Raw genomic sequence first — 23,658 nt, 5'->3', positions numbered from 1 at the left:
CACCGGCTTTCTCCTTGCTCCTCAGCGGCAGCACTGAGAGACACACTAGGCATTACACCTAAGACCTTCTACACCTCTGTTCGGGGAGCACTTTTGAATGTCTTGGCTATCTAGCTATCCAACAAAGAAAAGAGTGTGTTGCCTCTCACTCGGCATGCAAAGAGATGATCCGGAGGGCTTTGGTAGCGGCACGGTGCTCAGGGGGCCAAGAAGAGTACTCGGTACACAGTGTTCTTCCAGGGGACATGCTGAGGCAGCGGGGGTCCTGGGAAAGGCCCACGAACATTCATGCACTACTTGCCTAAGGTTTCGTGGAAAGCCTCTGCACGCCTCAGTTCGTGGAGGGACTACCTGAACCTTACTTTGGTCCTCGCGGAACAGCACAGTGTTCCCTTTATGTATATAGGGCGCCGGGAGGCCTCCTGCACGGTACAGAAAGCAGAGTGTTTCTCTAGGAGAGCTCCCTTTCCCTCACATAGCCATTCTACTGGTGAAGAGAACACGAGCAACCACACTGTGTCTCAGGACGCTCTGAGGCCGCACTTTCAGCTCTCCCGCTGGGAAAGTAATGCTCTTCGCTCTAGGTAACCAATATCAAAATTGAACCCAGCACATGCACCTGTAGTTTCTGACCAACCAAGAGAGACTCAAGCAGCACGCTGGACCTTCCCTGATAAAACTTTGGCGCCAAGGGGCTCCGGCATGGGCTGAATGGCTTCAAGGACACGATTCCCGGGGATAGGCCCAATGGTCCCTGTAGCTCAGAAAACCCGAGGTAGCGTTCAGGGGCAAATTGTACGTTTGTCGGGCTGCCTCTGTAGTCGGCCTTCTGCTTGGCAGAGAGAAGACGGCAGGTAAGGGTTCCCAGTCTGAACAATAAACACAGCGTTTTGTCATTGCAGCAGTGGTTCAGCAGTGGGGACCTTTTGCATTACACCTGAGACCTGCTAGGCCTGTGCTCGGGAGGCCTGTTGAAAGCCTGGCAATCTCCATGGGCACCGAAGAGAGAGAGCAGAGCGTCGCCTTTCCTTCTCCATGCAGAGAAATGATCCGAAGGGGCCTAGGGACCTGTGTTTGGGTAGGTCGCCTAAGAAGAGGCATTGGGTACACAGTGTTTTCCCACGCCCAGGGGGTGAGGACCCAGGAGTCCTAGGAGTCCTGAGCGGCACGCTAGCGTTAAGCCACTGCCATGACTAAGGCTTCTGGGCAAATGCTGCATGCCTGCCAGCATTGTGGCTGCCGTCCTGGACTTTGTTTTGATCTTCGTGATCAGCGTAGATCGCCCTGTATGTAAAGGGGGCTCTGGCATGCCTCAGGCAAGGAAGTGGAAACACCTTTTGTCTTTCCTGTAAAGCACCCTTCCCTTTGAGGCACATTCCAGCACGCAAGGAAGGACTCGCAGAACGCCCTATGTAGGCACCTTGGAGGCTACGAGGATTCCTCGTTCAACTAGGGAATTCCTCCGTTTCTCATAAGGTCCCAGTATCAAAGTTGAACCCAGCCCACGTACGTGTCGTTTCTGAAGAACCAAAGGAGGCACGAGAAGCACTGTGCTACCTTCTCAGAATAATGTTTTATTTAGGCAGGGAGATTTGCTCTGTGCGGATGACCTAAGCGATTTAAGGCGCTCGGGAGGTCTAGGTGGCCTTGAACCTGCCAAAAGACTAGCAGGGCTCAGGAGGAAACGGTTGATTTTCCAGGCTGCATCTAAAAGTCGTGTTTCTGCTTGGCAGAGAGAGACGGCAGGTGTGTAAAGCGAGAAGGAACACGAAGCACAGAGTTGTTTCACTGCAGCTCAGGGTCCGCCCTGAGAGCCACTGGCATTACACCGAGGACTTTCCAGAACTCTGGTCGGGGCACACTTGAAAGACTTGTCAGTCTATCGATCCAACGAAGGAAACACTGCCTTGCCTTTCACGGTGCACTCAAAGAGACGACCCGGAGTACCCAGGTAGCGAGCGGCACGGTGCGCAGTCGGCCAAGAAGAGTCACTGAGCACACAGCGTTCTTCCAAGGGACGTGGTGAGGCGGCGGGAGTCCTAGGAAGGGCACACTGGCCTGAATGCCCTACCTTCCCTGCCGGGGTCATGGAAATCGTTTGCACACGGCCACCCGTGGATGGAAACCCGGACATTACGTTGAGCCTGGGGGACAGGTCTGCTTTTCCCGTTATGTGAAGAGGGCTGCTGGAGGCCTCCTGCCGCGAGTAGGAAACACTGTGTTAATCGAGGAAAGCTGCCTCTCCCTCAGTCGGCATTGCCACTGTGAAGAGATGACGGGCAACCGCACTGGTTTTCACTTAAGTTGGAGGCCGCAGGTGGCCTGCTTTCCCGTTGGGAAAATAACGCTTCCCTCCTTAGGTCCCGATGCCAGACTTGGCACAGCCCACGGACGGGTAGTTTCTGAGCAACGAAAAGAGACTCACGCAGCCCCCTGGACCTTCCCTGATAAAACTTTGGCACGAAGGGAGTTCTGCTTGGGCTGAGTGGCGTGACCGACATAATTCCTTGGGTTAGGCCAAAGTGTCCTTTTCCCTTACAAAAGCTTAGGCAGTGTTGCAGGGGCAACAAGTCCGTATGTCAGGCTGCATCTAAAGTCGACTGTCTGCTTGGCGGGCGAGGGCAGGCTGGCGTTCCCAGGATGAACAGCGAGCCGAGGGTTTTTCCCATTGCAGTTCGGGTTCAGCGGCGGGGACCACTTGCAGTACACCTAAGACCTGCTAGACCTGTGCTCGGGAGGACTTTCGAAAGACTGGCAATCCACCTGTGCGACCAAGAGAGCGGTGTTTTGCCTTTCACTCTTCATTCCAAGAGATGATCCGAAGGGCCTAGGTCCCTGTACGTTGGTAGGTCGCCTAAGAAGTGGCATCCGGTACACACTGTGTTTCCATGAGACGTGGTGAGGACGCGGGAGTCCCAGGAGTCCTGCAAAGCACACTAGCGTTTAGCCACTGCTTGGAGTGAGGCTCCCTGGGAAACGCTGCGTGCCTGCCCGGCGCTGTGGATGCAATTCCCGGACCTTGCCTTCAGCTTGGCGCTCAGCGTAGTGTTCCTTTTAGGTAGAGGCGACCCTGGGGTGCCTCAGGAGTGGACGTGGAAACACACTATGCCTCTCAAGGAAAGCCCACTTTCCGTCCAAAGACATGCCAGCAGGCACGCGTGGGCTGACAGAGCACTGTATTTCAGGCAGCTTTCACGTTGAACCACCCTTCTTTCCAGTTGGGAGGTACTACAGTGCTCTGAAGGTCCCAATCTCAAAGTTGAGCACGGCCCCACGTACCTATAGGTTCTCCCGCACCGAAAGGGACACAAGGAGGACTGTGGCCCCCCCTCTGAATAACTTGGTAGCCGGGGTGTGGCGCACTGTGCGAATGGCATGAAATATTGGAGGGGCTAGGTCGAGTGAGTTAGGTGTCCCTGCAGCTGCCAAAAGCCTAGCAGTGTGCAGGGGGAAACCGTCCATTTTCCAGACTGCAGCTAACGTCGAGTGACTGCTCGCCAGAACGAGCCGGTAGCTAAGTACACCCAGAAGGAACACTACGCACCGGCTTTCTCCTTGCTCCTCAGCGGCAGCACTGAGAGACACACTAGGCATTACACCTAAGACCTTCTACACCTCTGTTCGGGGAGCACTTTTGAATGTCTTGGCTATCTAGCTATCCAACAAAGAAAAGAGTGTGTTGCCTCTCACTCGGCATGCAAAGAGATGATCCGGAGGGCTTTGGTAGCGGCACGGTGCTCAGGGGGCCAAGAAGAGTACTCGGTACACAGTGTTCTTCCAGGGGACATGCTGAGGCAGCGGGGGTCCTGGGAAAGGCCCACGAACATTCATGCACTACTTGCCTAAGGTTTCGTGGAAAGCCTCTGCACGCCTCAGTTCGTGGAGGGACTACCTGAACCTTACTTTGGTCCTCGCGGAACAGCACAGTGTTCCCTTTATGTATATAGGGCGCCGGGAGGCCTCCTGCACGGTACAGAAAGCAGAGTGTTTCTCTAGGAGAGCTCCCTTTCCCTCACATAGCCATTCTACTGGTGAAGAGAACACGAGCAACCACACTGTGTCTCAGGACGCTCTGAGGCCGCACTTTCAGCTCTCCCGCTGGGAAAGTAATGCTCTTCGCTCTAGGTAACCAATATCAAAATTGAACCCAGCACATGCACCTGTAGTTTCTGACCAACCAAGAGAGACTCAAGCAGCACGCTGGACCTTCCCTGATAAAACTTTGGCGCCAAGGGGCTCCGGCATGGGCTGAATGGCTTCAAGGACACGATTCCCGGGGATAGGCCCAATGGTCCCTGTAGCTCAGAAAACCCGAGGTAGCGTTCAGGGGCAAATTGTACGTTTGTCGGGCTGCCTCTGTAGTCGGCCTTCTGCTTGGCAGAGAGAAGACGGCAGGTAAGGGTTCCCAGTCTGAACAATAAACACAGCGTTTTGTCATTGCAGCAGTGGTTCAGCAGTGGGGACCTTTTGCATTACACCTGAGACCTGCTAGGCCTGTGCTCGGGAGGCCTGTTGAAAGCCTGGCAATCTCCATGGGCACCGAAGAGAGAGAGCAGAGCGTCGCCTTTCCTTCTCCATGCAGAGAAATGATCCGAAGGGGCCTAGGGACCTGTGTTTGGGTAGGTCGCCTAAGAAGAGGCATTGGGTACACAGTGTTTTCCCACGCCCAGGGGGTGAGGACCCAGGAGTCCTAGGAGTCCTGAGCGGCACGCTAGCGTTAAGCCACTGCCATGACTAAGGCTTCTGGGCAAATGCTGCATGCCTGCCAGCATTGTGGCTGCCGTCCTGGACTTTGTTTTGATCTTCGTGATCAGCGTAGATCGCCCTGTATGTAGAGGGGGCTCTGGCATGCCTCAGGCAAGGAAGTGGAAACACCTTTTGTCTTTCCTGTAAAGCACCCTTCCCTTTGAGGCACATTCCAGCACGCAAGGAAGGACTCGCAGAACGCCCTATGTAGGCACCTTGGAGGCTACGAGGATTCCTCGTTCAACTAGGGAATTCCTCCGTTTCTCATAAGGTCCCAGTATCAAAGTTGAACCCAGCCCACGTACGTGTCGTTTCTGAAGAACCAAAGGAGGCACGAGAAGCACTGTGCTACCTTCTCAGAATAATGTTTTATTTAGGCAGGGAGATTTGCTCTGTGCGGATGACCTAAGCGATTTAAGGCGCTCGGGAGGTCTAGGTGGCCTTGAACCTGCCAAAAGACTAGCAGGGCTCAGGAGGAAACGGTTGATTTTCCAGGCTGCATCTAAAAGTCGTGTTTCTGCTTGGCAGAGAGAGACGGCAGGTGTGTAAAGCGAGAAGGAACACGAAGCACAGAGTTGTTTCACTGCAGCTCAGGGTCCGCCCTGAGAGCCACTGGCATTACACCGAGGACTTTCCAGAACTCTGGTCGGGGCACACTTGAAAGACTTGTCAGTCTATCGATCCAACGAAGGAAACACTGCCTTGCCTTTCACGGTGCACTCAAAGAGACGACCCGGAGTACCCAGGTAGCGAGCGGCACGGTGCGCAGTCGGCCAAGAAGAGTCACTGAGCACACAGCGTTCTTCCAAGGGACGTGGTGAGGCGGCGGGAGTCCTAGGAAGGGCACACTGGCCTGAATGCCCTACCTTCCCTGCCGGGGTCATGGAAATCGTTTGCACACGGCCACCCGTGGATGGAAACCCGGACATTACGTTGAGCCTGGGGGACAGGTCTGCTTTTCCCGTTATGTGAAGAGGGCTGCTGGAGGCCTCCTGCCGCGAGTAGGAAACACTGTGTTAATCGAGGAAAGCTGCCTCTCCCTCAGTCGGCATTGCCACTGTGAAGAGATGACGGGCAACCGCACTGGTTTTCACTTAAGTTGGAGGCCGCAGGTGGCCTGCTTTCCCGTTGGGAAAATAACGCTTCCCTCCTTAGGTCCCGATGCCAGACTTGGCACAGCCCACGGACGGGTAGTTTCTGAGCAACGAAAAGAGACTCACGCAGCCCCCTGGACCTTCCCTGATAAAACTTTGGCACGAAGGGAGTTCTGCTTGGGCTGAGTGGCGTGACCGACATAATTCCTTGGGTTAGGCCAAAGTGTCCTTTTCCCTTACAAAAGCTTAGGCAGTGTTGCAGGGGCAACAAGTCCGTATGTCAGGCTGCATCTAAAGTCGACTGTCTGCTTGGCGGGCGAGGGCAGGCTGGCGTTCCCAGGATGAACAGCGAGCCGAGGGTTTTTCCCATTGCAGTTCGGGTTCAGCGGCGGGGACCACTTGCAGTACACCTAAGACCTGCTAGACCTGTGCTCGGGAGGACTTTCGAAAGACTGGCAATCCACCTGTGCGACCAAGAGAGCGGTGTTTTGCCTTTCACTCTTCATTCCAAGAGATGATCCGAAGGGCCTAGGTCCCTGTACGTTGGTAGGTCGCCTAAGAAGTGGCATCCGGTACACACTGTGTTTCCATGAGACGTGGTGAGGACGCGGGAGTCCCAGGAGTCCTGCAAAGCACACTAGCGTTTAGCCACTGCTTGGAGTGAGGCTCCCTGGGAAACGCTGCGTGCCTGCCCGGCGCTGTGGATGCAATTCCCGGACCTTGCCTTCAGCTTGGCGCTCAGCGTAGTGTTCCTTTTAGGTAGAGGCGACCCTGGGGTGCCTCAGGAGTGGACGTGGAAACACACTATGCCTCTCAAGGAAAGCCCACTTTCCGTCCAAAGACATGCCAGCAGGCACGCGTGGGCTGACAGAGCACTGTATTTCAGGCAGCTTTCACGTTGAACCACCCTTCTTTCCAGTTGGGAGGTACTACAGTGCTCTGAAGGTCCCAATCTCAAAGTTGAGCACGGCCCCACGTACCTATAGGTTCTCCCGCACCGAAAGGGACACAAGGAGGACTGTGGCCCCCCCTCTGAATAACTTGGTAGCCGGGGTGTGGCGCACTGTGCGAATGGCATGAAATATTGGAGGGGCTAGGTCGAGTGAGTTAGGTGTCCCTGCAGCTGCCAAAAGCCTAGCAGTGTGCAGGGGGAAACCGTCCATTTTCCAGACTGCAGCTAACGTCGAGTGACTGCTCGCCAGAACGAGCCGGTAGCTAAGTACACCCAGAAGGAACACTACGCACCGGCTTTCTCCTTGCTCCTCAGCGGCAGCACTGAGAGACACACTAGGCATTACACCTAAGACCTTCTACACCTCTGTTCGGGGAGCACTTTTGAATGTCTTGGCTATCTAGCTATCCAACAAAGAAAAGAGTGTGTTGCCTCTCACTCGGCATGCAAAGAGATGATCCGGAGGGCTTTGGTAGCGGCACGGTGCTCAGGGGGCCAAGAAGAGTACTCGGTACACAGTGTTCTTCCAGGGGACATGCTGAGGCAGCGGGGGTCCTGGGAAAGGCCCACGAACATTCATGCACTACTTGCCTAAGGTTTCGTGGAAAGCCTCTGCACGCCTCAGTTCGTGGAGGGACTACCTGAACCTTACTTTGGTCCTCGCGGAACAGCACAGTGTTCCCTTTATGTATATAGGGCGCCGGGAGGCCTCCTGCACGGTACAGAAAGCAGAGTGTTTCTCTAGGAGAGCTCCCTTTCCCTCACATAGCCATTCTACTGGTGAAGAGAACACGAGCAACCACACTGTGTCTCAGGACGCTCTGAGGCCGCACTTTCAGCTCTCCCGCTGGGAAAGTAATGCTCTTCGCTCTAGGTAACCAATATCAAAATTGAACCCAGCACATGCACCTGTAGTTTCTGACCAACCAAGAGAGACTCAAGCAGCACGCTGGACCTTCCCTGATAAAACTTTGGCGCCAAGGGGCTCCGGCATGGGCTGAATGGCTTCAAGGACACGATTCCCGGGGATAGGCCCAATGGTCCCTGTAGCTCAGAAAACCCGAGGTAGCGTTCAGGGGCAAATTGTACGTTTGTCGGGCTGCCTCTGTAGTCGGCCTTCTGCTTGGCAGAGAGAAGACGGCAGGTAAGGGTTCCCAGTCTGAACAATAAACACAGCGTTTTGTCATTGCAGCAGTGGTTCAGCAGTGGGGACCTTTTGCATTACACCTGAGACCTGCTAGGCCTGTGCTCGGGAGGCCTGTTGAAAGCCTGGCAATCTCCATGGGCACCGAAGAGAGAGAGCAGAGCGTCGCCTTTCCTTCTCCATGCAGAGAAATGATCCGAAGGGGCCTAGGGACCTGTGTTTGGGTAGGTCGCCTAAGAAGAGGCATTGGGTACACAGTGTTTTCCCACGCCCAGGGGGTGAGGACCCAGGAGTCCTAGGAGTCCTGAGCGGCACGCTAGCGTTAAGCCACTGCCATGACTAAGGCTTCTGGGCAAATGCTGCATGCCTGCCAGCATTGTGGCTGCCGTCCTGGACTTTGTTTTGATCTTCGTGATCAGCGTAGATCGCCCGGTATGTAGAGGGGGCTCTGGCATGCCTCAGGCAAGGACGTGGAAACACCTTTTGTCTTTCCTGTAAAGCACCCTTCCCTTTGAGGCACATTCCAGCACGCAAGGAAGGACTCGCAGAACGCCCTATGTAGGCACCTTGGAGGCTACGAGGATTCCTCGTTCAACTAGGGAATTCCTCCGTTTCTCATAAGGTCCCAGTATCAAAGTTGAACCCAGCCCACGTACGTGTCGTTTCTGAAGAACCAAAGGAGGCACGAGAAGCACTGTGCTACCTTCTCAGAATAATGTTTTATTTAGGCAGGGAGATTTGCACTGTGCGGATGACCTAAGCGATTTAAGGCGCTCGGGAGGTCTAGGTGGCCTTGAACCTGCCAAAAGACTAGCAGGGCTCAGGAGGAAACGGTTGATTTTCCAGGCTGCATCTAAAAGTCGTGTTTCTGCTTGGCAGAGAGAGACGGCAGGTGTGTAAAGCGAGAAGGAACACGAAGCACAGAGTTGTTTCACTGCAGCTCAGGGTCCGCCCTGAGAGCCACTGGCATTACACCGAGGACTTTCCAGAACTCTGGTCGGGGCACACTTGAAAGACTTGTCAGTCTATCGATCCAACGAAGGAAACACTGCCTTGCCTTTCACGGTGCACTCAAAGAGACGACCCGGAGTACCCAGGTAGCGAGCGGCACGGTGCGCAGTCGGCCAAGAAGAGTCACTGAGCACACAGCGTTCTTCCAAGGGACGTGGTGAGGCGGCGGGAGTCCTAGGAAGGGCACACTGGCCTGAATGCCCTACCTTCCCTGCCGGGGTCATGGAAATCGTTTGCACACGGCCACCCGTGGATGGAAACCCGGACATTACGTTGAGCCTGGGGGACAGGTCTGCTTTTCCCGTTATGTGAAGAGGGCTGCTGGAGGCCTCCTGCCGCGAGTAGGAAACACTGTGTTAATCGAGGAAAGCTGCCTCTCCCTCAGTCGGCATTGCCACTGTGAAGAGATGACGGGCAACCGCACTGGTTTTCACTTAAGTTGGAGGCCGCAGGTGGCCTGCTTTCCCGTTGGGAAAATAACGCTTCCCTCCTTAGGTCCCGATGCCAGACTTGGCACAGCCCACGGACGGGTAGTTTCTGAGCAACGAAAAGAGACTCACGCAGCCCCCTGGACCTTCCCTGATAAAACTTTGGCACGAAGGGAGTTCTGCTTGGGCTGAGTGGCGTGACCGACATAATTCCTTGGGTTAGGCCAAAGTGTCCTTTTCCCTTACAAAAGCTTAGGCAGTGTTGCAGGGGCAACAAGTCCGTATGTCAGGCTGCATCTAAAGTCGACTGTCTGCTTGGCGGGCGAGGGCAGGCTGGCGTTCCCAGGATGAACAGCGAGCCGAGGGTTTTTCCCATTGCAGTTCGGGTTCAGCGGCGGGGACCACTTGCAGTACACCTAAGACCTGCTAGACCTGTGCTCGGGAGGACTTTCGAAAGACTGGCAATCCACCTGTGCGACCAAGAGAGCGGTGTTTTGCCTTTCACTCTTCATTCCAAGAGATGATCCGAAGGGCCTAGGTCCCTGTACGTTGGTAGGTCGCCTAAGAAGTGGCATCCGGTACACACTGTGTTTCCATGAGACGTGGTGAGGACGCGGGAGTCCCAGGAGTCCTGCAAAGCACACTAGCGTTTAGCCACTGCTTGGAGTGAGGCTCCCTGGGAAACGCTGCGTGCCTGCCCGGCGCTGTGGATGCAATTCCCGGACCTTGCCTTCAGCTTGGCGCTCAGCGTAGTGTTCCTTTTAGGTAGAGGCGACCCTGGGGTGCCTCAGGAGTGGACGTGGAAACACACTATGCCTCTCAAGGAAAGCCCACTTTCCGTCCAAAGACATGCCAGCAGGCACGCGTGGGCTGACAGAGCACTGTATTTCAGGCAGCTTTCACGTTGAACCACCCTTCTTTCCAGTTGGGAGGTACTACAGTGCTCTGAAGGTCCCAATCTCAAAGTTGAGCACGGCCCCACGTACCTATAGGTTCTCCCGCACCGAAAGGGACACAAGGAGGACTGTGGCCCCCCCTCTGAATAACTTGGTAGCCGGGGTGTGGCGCACTGTGCGAATGGCATGAAATATTGGAGGGGCTAGGTCGAGTGAGTTAGGTGTCCCTGCAGCTGCCAAAAGCCTAGCAGTGTGCAGGGGGAAACCGTCCATTTTCCAGACTGCAGCTAACGTCGAGTGACTGCTCGCCAGAACGAGCCGGTAGCTAAGTACACCCAGAAGGAACACTACGCACCGGCTTTCTCCTTGCTCCTCAGCGGCAGCACTGAGAGACACACTAGGCATTACACCTAAGACCTTCTACACCTCTGTTCGGGGAGCACTTTTGAATGTCTTGGCTATCTAGCTATCCAACAAAGAAAAGAGTGTGTTGCCTCTCACTCGGCATGCAAAGAGATGATCCGGAGGGCTTTGGTAGCGGCACGGTGCTCAGGGGGCCAAGAAGAGTACTCGGTACACAGTGTTCTTCCAGGGGACATGCTGAGGCAGCGGGGGTCCTGGGAAAGGCCCACGAACATTCATGCACTACTTGCCTAAGGTTTCGTGGAAAGCCTCTGCACGCCTCAGTTCGTGGAGGGACTACCTGAACCTTACTTTGGTCCTCGCGGAACAGCACAGTGTTCCCTTTATGTATATAGGGCGCCGGGAGGCCTCCTGCACGGTACAGAAAGCAGAGTGTTTCTCTAGGAGAGCTCCCTTTCCCTCACATAGCCATTCTACTGGTGAAGAGAACACGAGCAACCACACTGTGTCTCAGGACGCTCTGAGGCCGCACTTTCAGCTCTCCCGCTGGGAAAGTAATGCTCTTCGCTCTAGGTAACCAATATCAAAATTGAACCCAGCACATGCACCTGTAGTTTCTGACCAACCAAGAGAGACTCAAGCAGCACGCTGGACCTTCCCTGATAAAACTTTGGCGCCAAGGGGCTCCGGCATGGGCTGAATGGCTTCAAGGACACGATTCCCGGGGATAGGCCCAATGGTCCCTGTAGCTCAGAAAACCCGAGGTAGCGTTCAGGGGCAAATTGTACGTTTGTCGGGCTGCCTCTGTAGTCGGCCTTCTGCTTGGCAGAGAGAAGACGGCAGGTAAGGGTTCCCAGTCTGAACAATAAACACAGCGTTTTGTCATTGCAGCAGTGGTTCAGCAGTGGGGACCTTTTGCATTACACCTGAGACCTGCTAGGCCTGTGCTCGGGAGGCCTGTTGAAAGCCTGGCAATCTCCATGGGCACCGAAGAGAGAGAGCAGAGCGTCGCCTTTCCTTCTCCATGCAGAGAAATGATCCGAAGGGGCCTAGGGACCTGTGTTTGGGTAGGTCGCCTAAGAAGAGGCATTGGGTACACAGTGTTTTCCCACGCCCAGGGGGTGAGGACCCAGGAGTCCTAGGAGTCCTGAGCGGCACGCTAGCGTTAAGCCACTGCCATGACTAAGGCTTCTGGGCAAATGCTGCATGCCTGCCAGCATTGTGGCTGCCGTCCTGGACTTTGTTTTGATCTTCGTGATCAGCGTAGATCGCCCGGTATGTAGAGGGGGCTCTGGCATGCCTCAGGCAAGGACGTGGAAACACCTTTTGTCTTTCCTGTAAAGCACCCTTCCCTTTGAGGCACATTCCAGCACGCAAGGAAGGACTCGCAGAACGCCCTATGTAGGCACCTTGGAGGCTACGAGGATTCCTCGTTCAACTAGGGAATTCCTCCGTTTCTCATAAGGTCCCAGTATCAAAGTTGAACCCAGCCCACGTACGTGTCGTTTCTGAAGAACCAAAGGAGGCACGAGAAGCACTGTGCTACCTTCTCAGAATAATGTTTTATTTAGGCAGGGAGATTTGCACTGTGCGGATGACCTAAGCGATTTAAGGCGCTCGGGAGGTCTAGGTGGCCTTGAACCTGCCAAAAGACTAGCAGGGCTCAGGAGGAAACGGTTGATTTTCCAGGCTGCATCTAAAAGTCGTGTTTCTGCTTGGCAGAGAGAGACGGCAGGTGTGTAAAGCGAGAAGGAACACGAAGCACAGAGTTGTTTCACTGCAGCTCAGGGTCCGCCCTGAGAGCCACTGGCATTACACCGAGGACTTTCCAGAACTCTGGTCGGGGCACACTTGAAAGACTTGTCAGTCTATCGATCCAACGAAGGAAACACTGCCTTGCCTTTCACGGTGCACTCAAAGAGACGACCCGGAGTACCCAGGTAGCGAGCGGCACGGTGCGCAGTCGGCCAAGAAGAGTCACTGAGCACACAGCGTTCTTCCAAGGGACGTGGTGAGGCGGCGGGAGTCCTAGGAAGGGCACACTGGCCTGAATGCCCTACCTTCCCTGCCGGGGTCATGGAAATCGTTTGCACACGGCCACCCGTGGATGGAAACCCGGACATTACGTTGAGCCTGGGGGACAGGTCTGCTTTTCCCGTTATGTGAAGAGGGCTGCTGGAGGCCTCCTGCCGCGAGTAGGAAACACTGTGTTAATCGAGGAAAGCTGCCTCTCCCTCAGTCGGCATTGCCACTGTGAAGAGATGACGGGCAACCGCACTGGTTTTCACTTAAGTTGGAGGCCGCAGGTGGCCTGCTTTCCCGTTGGGAAAATAACGCTTCCCTCCTTAGGTCCCGATGCCAGACTTGGCACAGCCCACGGACGGGTAGTTTCTGAGCAACGAAAAGAGACTCACGCAGCCCCCTGGACCTTCCCTGATAAAACTTTGGCACGAAGGGAGTTCTGCTTGGGCTGAGTGGCGTGACCGACATAATTCCTTGGGTTAGGCCAAAGTGTCCTTTTCCCTTACAAAAGCTTAGGCAGTGTTGCAGGGGCAACAAGTCCGTATGTCAGGCTGCATCTAAAGTCGACTGTCTGCTTGGCGGGCGAGGGCAGGCTGGCGTTCCCAGGATGAACAGCGAGCCGAGGGTTTTTCCCATTGCAGTTCGGGTTCAGCGGCGGGGACCACTTGCAGTACACCTAAGACCTGCTAGACCTGTGCTCGGGAGGACTTTCGAAAGACTGGCAATCCACCTGTGCGACCAAGAGAGCGGTGTTTTGCCTTTCACTCTTCATTCCAAGAGATGATCCGAAGGGCCTAGGTCCCTGTACGTTGGTAGGTCGCCTAAGAAGTGGCATCCGGTACACACTGTGTTTCCATGAGACGTGGTGAGGACGCGGGAGTCCCAGGAGTCCTGCAAAGCACACTAGCGTTTAGCCACTGCTTGGAGTGAGGCTCCCTGGGAAACGCTGCGTGCCTGCCCGGCGCTGTGGATGCAATTCCCGGACCTTGCCTTCAGCTTGGCGCTCAGCGTAGTGTTCCTTTTAGGTAGAGGCGACCCTGGGGTGCCTCAGGAGTGGACGTGGAAACACACTATGCCTCTCAAGGAAAGCCCACTTTCCGTCCAAAGACATGCCAGCAGGCACGCGTGGGCTGACAGAGCACTGTATTTCAGGCAGCTTTCACGTTGAACCACCCTTCTTTCCAGTTGGGAGGTACTACAGTGCTCTGAAGGTCCCAATCTCAAAGTTGAGCACGGCCCCACGTACCTATAGGTTCTCCCGCACCGAAAGGGACACAAGGAGGACTGTGGCCCCCCCTCTGAATAACTTGGTAGCCGGGGTGTGGCGCACTGTGCGAATGGCATGAAATATTGGAGGGGCTAGGTCGAGTGAGTTAGGTGTCCCTGCAGCTGCCAAAAGCCTAGCAGTGTGCAGGGGGAAACCGTCCATTTTCCAGACTGCAGCTAACGTCGAGTGACTGCTCGCCAGAACGAGCCGGTAGCTAAGTACACCCAGAAGGAACACTACGCACCGGCTTTCTCCTTGCTCCTCAGCGGCAGCACTGAGAGACACACTAGGCATTACACCTAAGACCTTCTACACCTCTGTTCGGGGAGCACTTTTGAATGTCTTGGCTATCTAGCTATCCAACAAAGAAAAGAGTGTGTTGCCTCTCACTCGGCATGCAAAGAGATGATCCGGAGGGCTTTGGTAGCGGCACGGTGCTCAGGGGGCCAAGAAGAGTACTCGGTACACAGTGTTCTTCCAGGGGACATGCTGAGGCAGCGGGGGTCCTGGGAAAGGCCCACGAACATTCATGCACTACTTGCCTAAGGTTTCGTGGAAAGCCTCTGCACGCCTCAGTTCGTGGAGGGACTACCTGAACCTTACTTTGGTCCTCGCGGAACAGCACAGTGTTCCCTTTATGTATATAGGGCGCCGGGAGGCCTCCTGCACGGTACAGAAAGCAGAGTGTTTCTCTAGGAGAGCTCCCTTTCCCTCACATAGCCATTCTACTGGTGAAGAGAACACGAGCAACCACACTGTGTCTCAGGACGCTCTGAGGCCGCACTTTCAGCTCTCCCGCTGGGAAAGTAATGCTCTTCGCTCTAGGTAACCAATATCAAAATTGAACCCAGCACATGCACCTGTAGTTTCTGACCAACCAAGAGAGACTCAAGCAGCACGCTGGACCTTCCCTGATAAAACTTTGGCGCCAAGGGGCTCCGGCATGGGCTGAATGGCTTCAAGGACACGATTCCCGGGGATAGGCCCAATGGTCCCTGTAGCTCAGAAAACCCGAGGTAGCGTTCAGGGGCAAATTGTACGTTTGTCGGGCTGCCTCTGTAGTCGGCCTTCTGCTTGGCAGAGAGAAGACGGCAGGTAAGGGTTCCCAGTCTGAACAATAAACACAGCGTTTTGTCATTGCAGCAGTGGTTCAGCAGTGGGGACCTTTTGCATTACACCTGAGACCTGCTAGGCCTGTGCTCGGGAGGCCTGTTGAAAGCCTGGCAATCTCCATGGGCACCGAAGAGAGAGAGCAGAGCGTCGCCTTTCCTTCTCCATGCAGAGAAATGATCCGAAGGGGCCTAGGGACCTGTGTTTGGGTAGGTCGCCTAAGAAGAGGCATTGGGTACACAGTGTTTTCCCACGCCCAGGGGGTGAGGACCCAGGAGTCCTAGGAGTCCTGAGCGGCACGCTAGCGTTAAGCCACTGCCATGACTAAGGCTTCTGGGCAAATGCTGCATGCCTGCCAGCATTGTGGCTGCCGTCCTGGACTTTGTTTTGATCTTCGTGATCAGCGTAGATCGCCCGGTATGTAGAGGGGGCTCTGGCATGCCTCAGGCAAGGACGTGGAAACACCTTTTGTCTTTCCTGTAAAGCACCCTTCCCTTTGAGGCACATTCCAGCACGCAAGGAAGGACTCGCAGAACGCCCTATGTAGGCACCTTGGAGGCTACGAGGATTCCTCGTTCAACTAGGGAATTCCTCCGTTTCTCATAAGGTCCCAGTATCAAAGTTGAACCCAGCCCACGTACGTGTCGTTTCTGAAGAACCAAAGGAGGCACGAGAAGCACTGTGCTACCTTCTCAGAATAATGTTTTATTTAGGCAGGGAGATTTGCACTGTGCGGATGACCTAAGCGATTTAAGGCGCTCGGGAGGTCTAGGTGGCCTTGAACCTGCCAAAAGACTAGCAGGGCTCAGGAGGAAACGGTTGATTTTCCAGGCTGCATCTAAAAGTCGTGTTTCTGCTTGGCAGAGAGAGACGGCAGGTGTGTAAAGCGAGAAGGAACACGAAGCACAGAGTTGTTTCACTGCAGCTCAGGGTCCGCCCTGAGAGCCACTGGCATTACACCGAGGACTTTCCAGAACTCTGGTCGGGGCACACTTGAAAGACTTGTCAGTCTATCGATCCAACGAAGGAAACACTGCCTTGCCTTTCACGGTGCACTCAAAGAGACGACCCGGAGTACCCAGGTAGCGAGCGGCACGGTGCGCAGTCGGCCAAGAAGAGTCACTGAGCACACAGCGTTCTTCCAAGGGACGTGGTGAGGCGGCGGGAGTCCTAGGAAGGGCACACTGGCCTGAATGCCCTACCTTCCCTGCCGGGGTCATGGAAATCGTTTGCACACGGCCACCCGTGGATGGAAACCCGGACATTACGTTGAGCCTGGGGGACAGGTCTGCTTTTCCCGTTATGTGAAGAGGGCTGCTGGAGGCCTCCTGCCGCGAGTAGGAAACACTGTGTTAATCGAGGAAAGCTGCCTCTCCCTCAGTCGGCATTGCCACTGTGAAGAGATGACGGGCAACCGCACTGGTTTTCACTTAAGTTGGAGGCCGCAGGTGGCCTGCTTTCCCGTTGGGAAAATAACGCTTCCCTCCTTAGGTCCCGATGCCAGACTTGGCACAGCCCACGGACGGGTAGTTTCTGAGCAACGAAAAGAGACTCACGCAGCCCCCTGGACCTTCCCTGATAAAACTTTGGCACGAAGGGAGTTCTGCTTGGGCTGAGTGGCGTGACCGACATAATTCCTTGGGTTAGGCCAAAGTGTCCTTTTCCCTTACAAAAGCTTAGGCAGTGTTGCAGGGGCAACAAGTCCGTATGTCAGGCTGCATCTAAAGTCGACTGTCTGCTTGGCGGGCGAGGGCAGGCTGGCGTTCCCAGGATGAACAGCGAGCCGAGGGTTTTTCCCATTGCAGTTCGGGTTCAGCGGCGGGGACCACTTGCAGTACACCTAAGACCTGCTAGACCTGTGCTCGGGAGGACTTTCGAAAGACTGGCAATCCACCTGTGCGACCAAGAGAGCGGTGTTTTGCCTTTCACTCTTCATTCCAAGAGATGATCCGAAGGGCCTAGGTCCCTGTACGTTGGTAGGTCGCCTAAGAAGTGGCATCCGGTACACACTGTGTTTCCATGAGACGTGGTGAGGACGCGGGAGTCCCAGGAGTCCTGCAAAGCACACTAGCGTTTAGCCACTGCTTGGAGTGAGGCTCCCTGGGAAACGCTGCGTGCCTGCCCGGCGCTGTGGATGCAATTCCCGGACCTTGCCTTCAGCTTGGCGCTCAGCGTAGTGTTCCTTTTAGGTAGAGGCGACCCTGGGGTGCCTCAGGAGTGGACGTGGAAACACACTATGCCTCTCAAGGAAAGCCCACTTTCCGTCCAAAGACATGCCAGCAGGCACGCGTGGGCTGACAGAGCACTGTATTTCAGGCAGCTTTCACGTTGAACCACCCTTCTTTCCAGTTGGGAGGTACTACAGTGCTCTGAAGGTCCCAATCTCAAAGTTGAGCACGGCCCCACGTACCTATAGGTTCTCCCGCACCGAAAGGGACACAAGGAGGACTGTGGCCCCCCCTCTGAATAACTTGGTAGCCGGGGTGTGGCGCACTGTGCGAATGGCATGAAATATTGGAGGGGCTAGGTCGAGTGAGTTAGGTGTCCCTGCAGCTGCCAAAAGCCTAGCAGTGTGCAGGGGGAAACCGTCCATTTTCCAGACTGCAGCTAACGTCGAGTGACTGCTCGCCAGAACGAGCCGGTAGCTAAGTACACCCAGAAGGAACACTACGCACCGGCTTTCTCCTTGCTCCTCAGCGGCAGCACTGAGAGACACACTAGGCATTACACCTAAGACCTTCTACACCTCTGTTCGGGGAGCACTTTTGAATGTCTTGGCTATCTAGCTATCCAACAAAGAAAAGAGTGTGTTGCCTCTCACTCGGCATGCAAAGAGATGATCCGGAGGGCTTTGGTAGCGGCACGGTGCTCAGGGGGCCAAGAAGAGTACTCGGTACACAGTGTTCTTCCAGGGGACATGCTGAGGCAGCGGGGGTCCTGGGAAAGGCCCACGAACATTCATGCACTACTTGCCTAAGGTTTCGTGGAAAGCCTCTGCACGCCTCAGTTCGTGGAGGGACTACCTGAACCTTACTTTGGTCCTCGCGGAACAGCACAGTGTTCCCTTTATGTATATAGGGCGCCGGGAGGCCTCCTGCACGGTACAGAAAGCAGAGTGTTTCTCTAGGAGAGCTCCCTTTCCCTCACATAGCCATTCTACTGGTGAAGAGAACACGAGCAACCACACTGTGTCTCAGGACGCTCTGAGGCCGCACTTTCAGCTCTCCCGCTGGGAAAGTAATGCTCTTCGCTCTAGGTAACCAATATCAAAATTGAACCCAGCACATGCACCTGTAGTTTCTGACCAACCAAGAGAGACTCAAGCAGCACGCTGGACCTTCCCTGATAAAACTTTGGCGCCAAGGGGCTCCGGCATGGGCTGAATGGCTTCAAGGACACGATTCCCGGGGATAGGCCCAATGGTCCCTGTAGCTCAGAAAACCCGAGGTAGCGTTCAGGGGCAAATTGTACGTTTGTCGGGCTGCCTCTGTAGTCGGCCTTCTGCTTGGCAGAGAGAAGACGGCAGGTAAGGGTTCCCAGTCTGAACAATAAACACAGCGTTTTGTCATTGCAGCAGTGGTTCAGCAGTGGGGACCTTTTGCATTACACCTGAGACCTGCTAGGCCTGTGCTCGGGAGGCCTGTTGAAAGCCTGGCAATCTCCATGGGCACCGAAGAGAGAGAGCAGAGCGTCGCCTTTCCTTCTCCATGCAGAGAAATGATCCGAAGGGGCCTAGGGACCTGTGTTTGGGTAGGTCGCCTAAGAAGAGGCATTGGGTACACAGTGTTTTCCCACGCCCAGGGGGTGAGGACCCAGGAGTCCTAGGAGTCCTGAGCGGCACGCTAGCGTTAAGCCACTGCCATGACTAAGGCTTCTGGGCAAATGCTGCATGCCTGCCAGCATTGTGGCTGCCGTCCTGGACTTTGTTTTGATCTTCGTGATCAGCGTAGATCGCCCGGTATGTAGAGGGGGCTCTGGCATGCCTCAGGCAAGGACGTGGAAACACCTTTTGTCTTTCCTGTAAAGCACCCTTCCCTTTGAGGCACATTCCAGCACGCAAGGAAGGACTCGCAGAACGCCCTATGTAGGCACCTTGGAGGCTACGAGGATTCCTCGTTCAACTAGGGAATTCCTCCGTTTCTCATAAGGTCCCAGTATCAAAGTTGAACCCAGCCCACGTACGTGTCGTTTCTGAAGAACCAAAGGAGGCACGAGAAGCACTGTGCTACCTTCTCAGAATAATGTTTTATTTAGGCAGGGAGATTTGCACTGTGCGGATGACCTAAGCGATTTAAGGCGCTCGGGAGGTCTAGGTGGCCTTGAACCTGCCAAAAGACTAGCAGGGCTCAGGAGGAAACGGTTGATTTTCCAGGCTGCATCTAAAAGTCGTGTTTCTGCTTGGCAGAGAGAGACGGCAGGTGTGTAAAGCGAGAAGGAACACGAAGCACAGAGTTGTTTCACTGCAGCTCAGGGTCCGCCCTGAGAGCCACTGGCATTACACCGAGGACTTTCCAGAACTCTGGTCGGGGCACACTTGAAAGACTTGTCAGTCTATCGATCCAACGAAGGAAACACTGCCTTGCCTTTCACGGTGCACTCAAAGAGACGACCCGGAGTACCCAGGTAGCGAGCGGCACGGTGCGCAGTCGGCCAAGAAGAGTCACTGAGCACACAGCGTTCTTCCAAGGGACGTGGTGAGGCGGCGGGAGTCCTAGGAAGGGCACACTGGCCTGAATGCCCTACCTTCCCTGCCGGGGTCATGGAAATCGTTTGCACACGGCCACCCGTGGATGGAAACCCGGACATTACGTTGAGCCTGGGGGACAGGTCTGCTTTTCCCGTTATGTGAAGAGGGCTGCTGGAGGCCTCCTGCCGCGAGTAGGAAACACTGTGTTAATCGAGGAAAGCTGCCTCTCCCTCAGTCGGCATTGCCACTGTGAAGAGATGACGGGCAACCGCACTGGTTTTCACTTAAGTTGGAGGCCGCAGGTGGCCTGCTTTCCCGTTGGGAAAATAACGCTTCCCTCCTTAGGTCCCGATGCCAGACTTGGCACAGCCCACGGACGGGTAGTTTCTGAGCAACGAAAAGAGACTCACGCAGCCCCCTGGACCTTCCCTGATAAAACTTTGGCACGAAGGGAGTTCTGCTTGGGCTGAGTGGCGTGACCGACATAATTCCTTGGGTTAGGCCAAAGTGTCCTTTTCCCTTACAAAAGCTTAGGCAGTGTTGCAGGGGCAACAAGTCCGTATGTCAGGCTGCATCTAAAGTCGACTGTCTGCTTGGCGGGCGAGGGCAGGCTGGCGTTCCCAGGATGAACAGCGAGCCGAGGGTTTTTCCCATTGCAGTTCGGGTTCAGCGGCGGGGACCACTTGCAGTACACCTAAGACCTGCTAGACCTGTGCTCGGGAGGACTTTCGAAAGACTGGCAATCCACCTGTGCGACCAAGAGAGCGGTGTTTTGCCTTTCACTCTTCATTCCAAGAGATGATCCGAAGGGCCTAGGTCCCTGTACGTTGGTAGGTCGCCTAAGAAGTGGCATCCGGTACACACTGTGTTTCCATGAGACGTGGTGAGGACGCGGGAGTCCCAGGAGTCCTGCAAAGCACACTAGCGTTTAGCCACTGCTTGGAGTGAGGCTCCCTGGGAAACGCTGCGTGCCTGCCCGGCGCTGTGGATGCAATTCCCGGACCTTGCCTTCAGCTTGGCGCTCAGCGTAGTGTTCCTTTTAGGTAGAGGCGACCCTGGGGTGCCTCAGGAGTGGACGTGGAAACACACTATGCCTCTCAAGGAAAGCCCACTTTCCGTCCAAAGACATGCCAGCAGGCACGCGTGGGCTGACAGAGCACTGTATTTCAGGCAGCTTTCACGTTGAACCACCCTTCTTTCCAGTTGGGAGGTACTACAGTGCTCTGAAGGTCCCAATCTCAAAGTTGAGCACGGCCCCACGTACCTATAGGTTCTCCCGCACCGAAAGGGACACAAGGAGGACTGTGGCCCCCCCTCTGAATAACTTGGTAGCCGGGGTGTGGCGCACTGTGCGAATGGCATGAAATATTGGAGGGGCTAGGTCGAGTGAGTTAGGTGTCCCTGCAGCTGCCAAAAGCCTAGCAGTGTGCAGGGGGAAACCGTCCATTTTCCAGACTGCAGCTAACGTCGAGTGACTGCTCGCCAGAACGAGCCGGTAGCTAAGTACACCCAGAAGGAACACTACGCACCGGCTTTCTCCTTGCTCCTCAGCGGCAGCACTGAGAGACACACTAGGCATTACACCTAAGACCTTCTACACCTCTGTTCGGGGAGCACTTTTGAATGTCTTGGCTATCTAGCTATCCAACAAAGAAAAGAGTGTGTTGCCTCTCACTCGGCATGCAAAGAGATGATCCGGAGGGCTTTGGTAGCGGCACGGTGCTCAGGGGGCCAAGAAGAGTACTCGGTACACAGTGTTCTTCCAGGGGACATGCTGAGGCAGCGGGGGTCCTGGGAAAGGCCCACGAACATTCATGCACTACTTGCCTAAGGTTTCGTGGAAAGCCTCTGCACGCCTCAGTTCGTGGAGGGACTACCTGAACCTTACTTTGGTCCTCGCGGAACAGCACAGTGTTCCCTTTATGTATATAGGGCGCCGGGAGGCCTCCTGCACGGTACAGAAAGCAGAGTGTTTCTCTAGGAGAGCTCCCTTTCCCTCACATAGCCATTCTACTGGTGAAGAGAACACGAGCAACCACACTGTGTCTCAGGACGCTCTGAGGCCGCACTTTCAGCTCTCCCGCTGGGAAAGTAATGCTCTTCGCTCTAGGTAACCAATATCAAAATTGAACCCAGCACATGCACCTGTAGTTTCTGACCAACCAAGAGAGACTCAAGCAGCACGCTGGACCTTCCCTGATAAAACTTTGGCGCCAAGGGGCTCCGGCATGGGCTGAATGGCTTCAAGGACACGATTCCCGGGGATAGGCCCAATGGTCCCTGTAGCTCAGAAAACCCGAGGTAGCGTTCAGGGGCAAATTGTACGTTTGTCGGGCTGCCTCTGTAGTCGGCCTTCTGCTTGGCAGAGAGAAGACGGCAGGTAAGGGTTCCCAGTCTGAACAATAAACACAGCGTTTTGTCATTGCAGCAGTGGTTCAGCAGTGGGGACCTTTTGCATTACACCTGAGACCTGCTAGGCCTGTGCTCGGGAGGCCTGTTGAAAGCCTGGCAATCTCCATGGGCACCGAAGAGAGAGAGCAGAGCGTCGCCTTTCCTTCTCCATGCAGAGAAATGATCCGAAGGGGCCTAGGGACCTGTGTTTGGGTAGGTCGCCTAAGAAGAGGCATTGGGTACACAGTGTTTTCCCACGCCCAGGGGGTGAGGACCCAGGAGTCCTAGGAGTCCTGAGCGGCACGCTAGCGTTAAGCCACTGCCATGACTAAGGCTTCTGGGCAAATGCTGCATGCCTGCCAGCATTGTGGCTGCCGTCCTGGACTTTGTTTTGATCTTCGTGATCAGCGTAGATCGCCCTGTATGTAGAGGGGGCTCTGGCATGCCTCAGGCAAGGAAGTGGAAACACCTTTTGTCTTTCCTGTAAAGCACCCTTCCCTTTGAGGCACATTCCAGCACGCAAGGAAGGACTCGCAGAACGCCCTATGTAGGCACCTTGGAGGCTACGAGGATTCCTCGTTCAACTAGGGAATTCCTCCGTTTCTCATAAGGTCCCAGTATCAAAGTTGAACCCAGCCCACGTACGTGTCGTTTCTGAAGAACCAAAGGAGGCACGAGAAGCACTGTGCTACCTTCTCAGAATAATGTTTTATTTAGGCAGGGAGATTTGCACTGTGCGGATGACCTAAGCGATTTAAGGCGCTCGGGAGGTCTAGGTGGCCTTGAACCTGCCAAAAGACTAGCAGGGCTCAGGAGGAAACGGTTGATTTTCCAGGCTGCATCTAAAAGTCGTGTTTCTGCTTGGCAGAGAGAGACGGCAGGTGTGTAAAGCGAGAAGGAACACGAAGCACAGAGTTGTTTCACTGCAGCTCAGGGTCCGCCCTGAGAGCCACTGGCATTACACCGAGGACTTTCCAGAACTCTGGTCGGGGCACACTTGAAAGACTTGTCAGTCTATCGATCCAACGAAGGAAACACTGCCTTGCCTTTCACGGTGCACTCAAAGAGACGACCCGGAGTACCCAGGTAGCGAGCGGCACGGTGCGCAGTCGGCCAAGAAGAGTCACTGAGCACACAGCGTTCTTCCAAGGGACGTGGTGAGGCGGCGGGAGTCCTAGGAAGGGCACACTGGCCTGAATGCCCTACCTTCCCTGCCGGGGTCATGGAAATCGTTTGCACACGGCCACCCGTGGATGGAAACCCGGACATTACGTTGAGCCTGGGGGACAGGTCTGCTTTTCCCGTTATGTGAAGAGGGCTGCTGGAGGCCTCCTGCCGCGAGTAGGAAACACTGTGTTAATCGAGGAAAGCTGCCTCTCCCTCAGTCGGCATTGCCACTGTGAAGAGATGACGGGCAACCGCACTGGTTTTCACTTAAGTTGGAGGCCGCAGGTGGCCTGCTTTCCCGTTGGGAAAATAACGCTTCCCTCCTTAGGTCCCGATGCCAGACTTGGCACAGCCCACGGACGGGTAGTTTCTGAGCAACG

The sequence above is a fragment of the Balaenoptera ricei genome, chromosome 4, assembly GCF_028023285.1.
Source record: "Balaenoptera ricei isolate mBalRic1 chromosome 4, mBalRic1.hap2, whole genome shotgun sequence".
Lineage (NCBI taxonomy): Eukaryota > Metazoa > Chordata > Mammalia > Artiodactyla > Balaenopteridae > Balaenoptera > Balaenoptera ricei.
The sequence above is the reverse complement of the archived record's forward strand: the minus strand, read 5'-3'. Positions refer to the sequence as shown.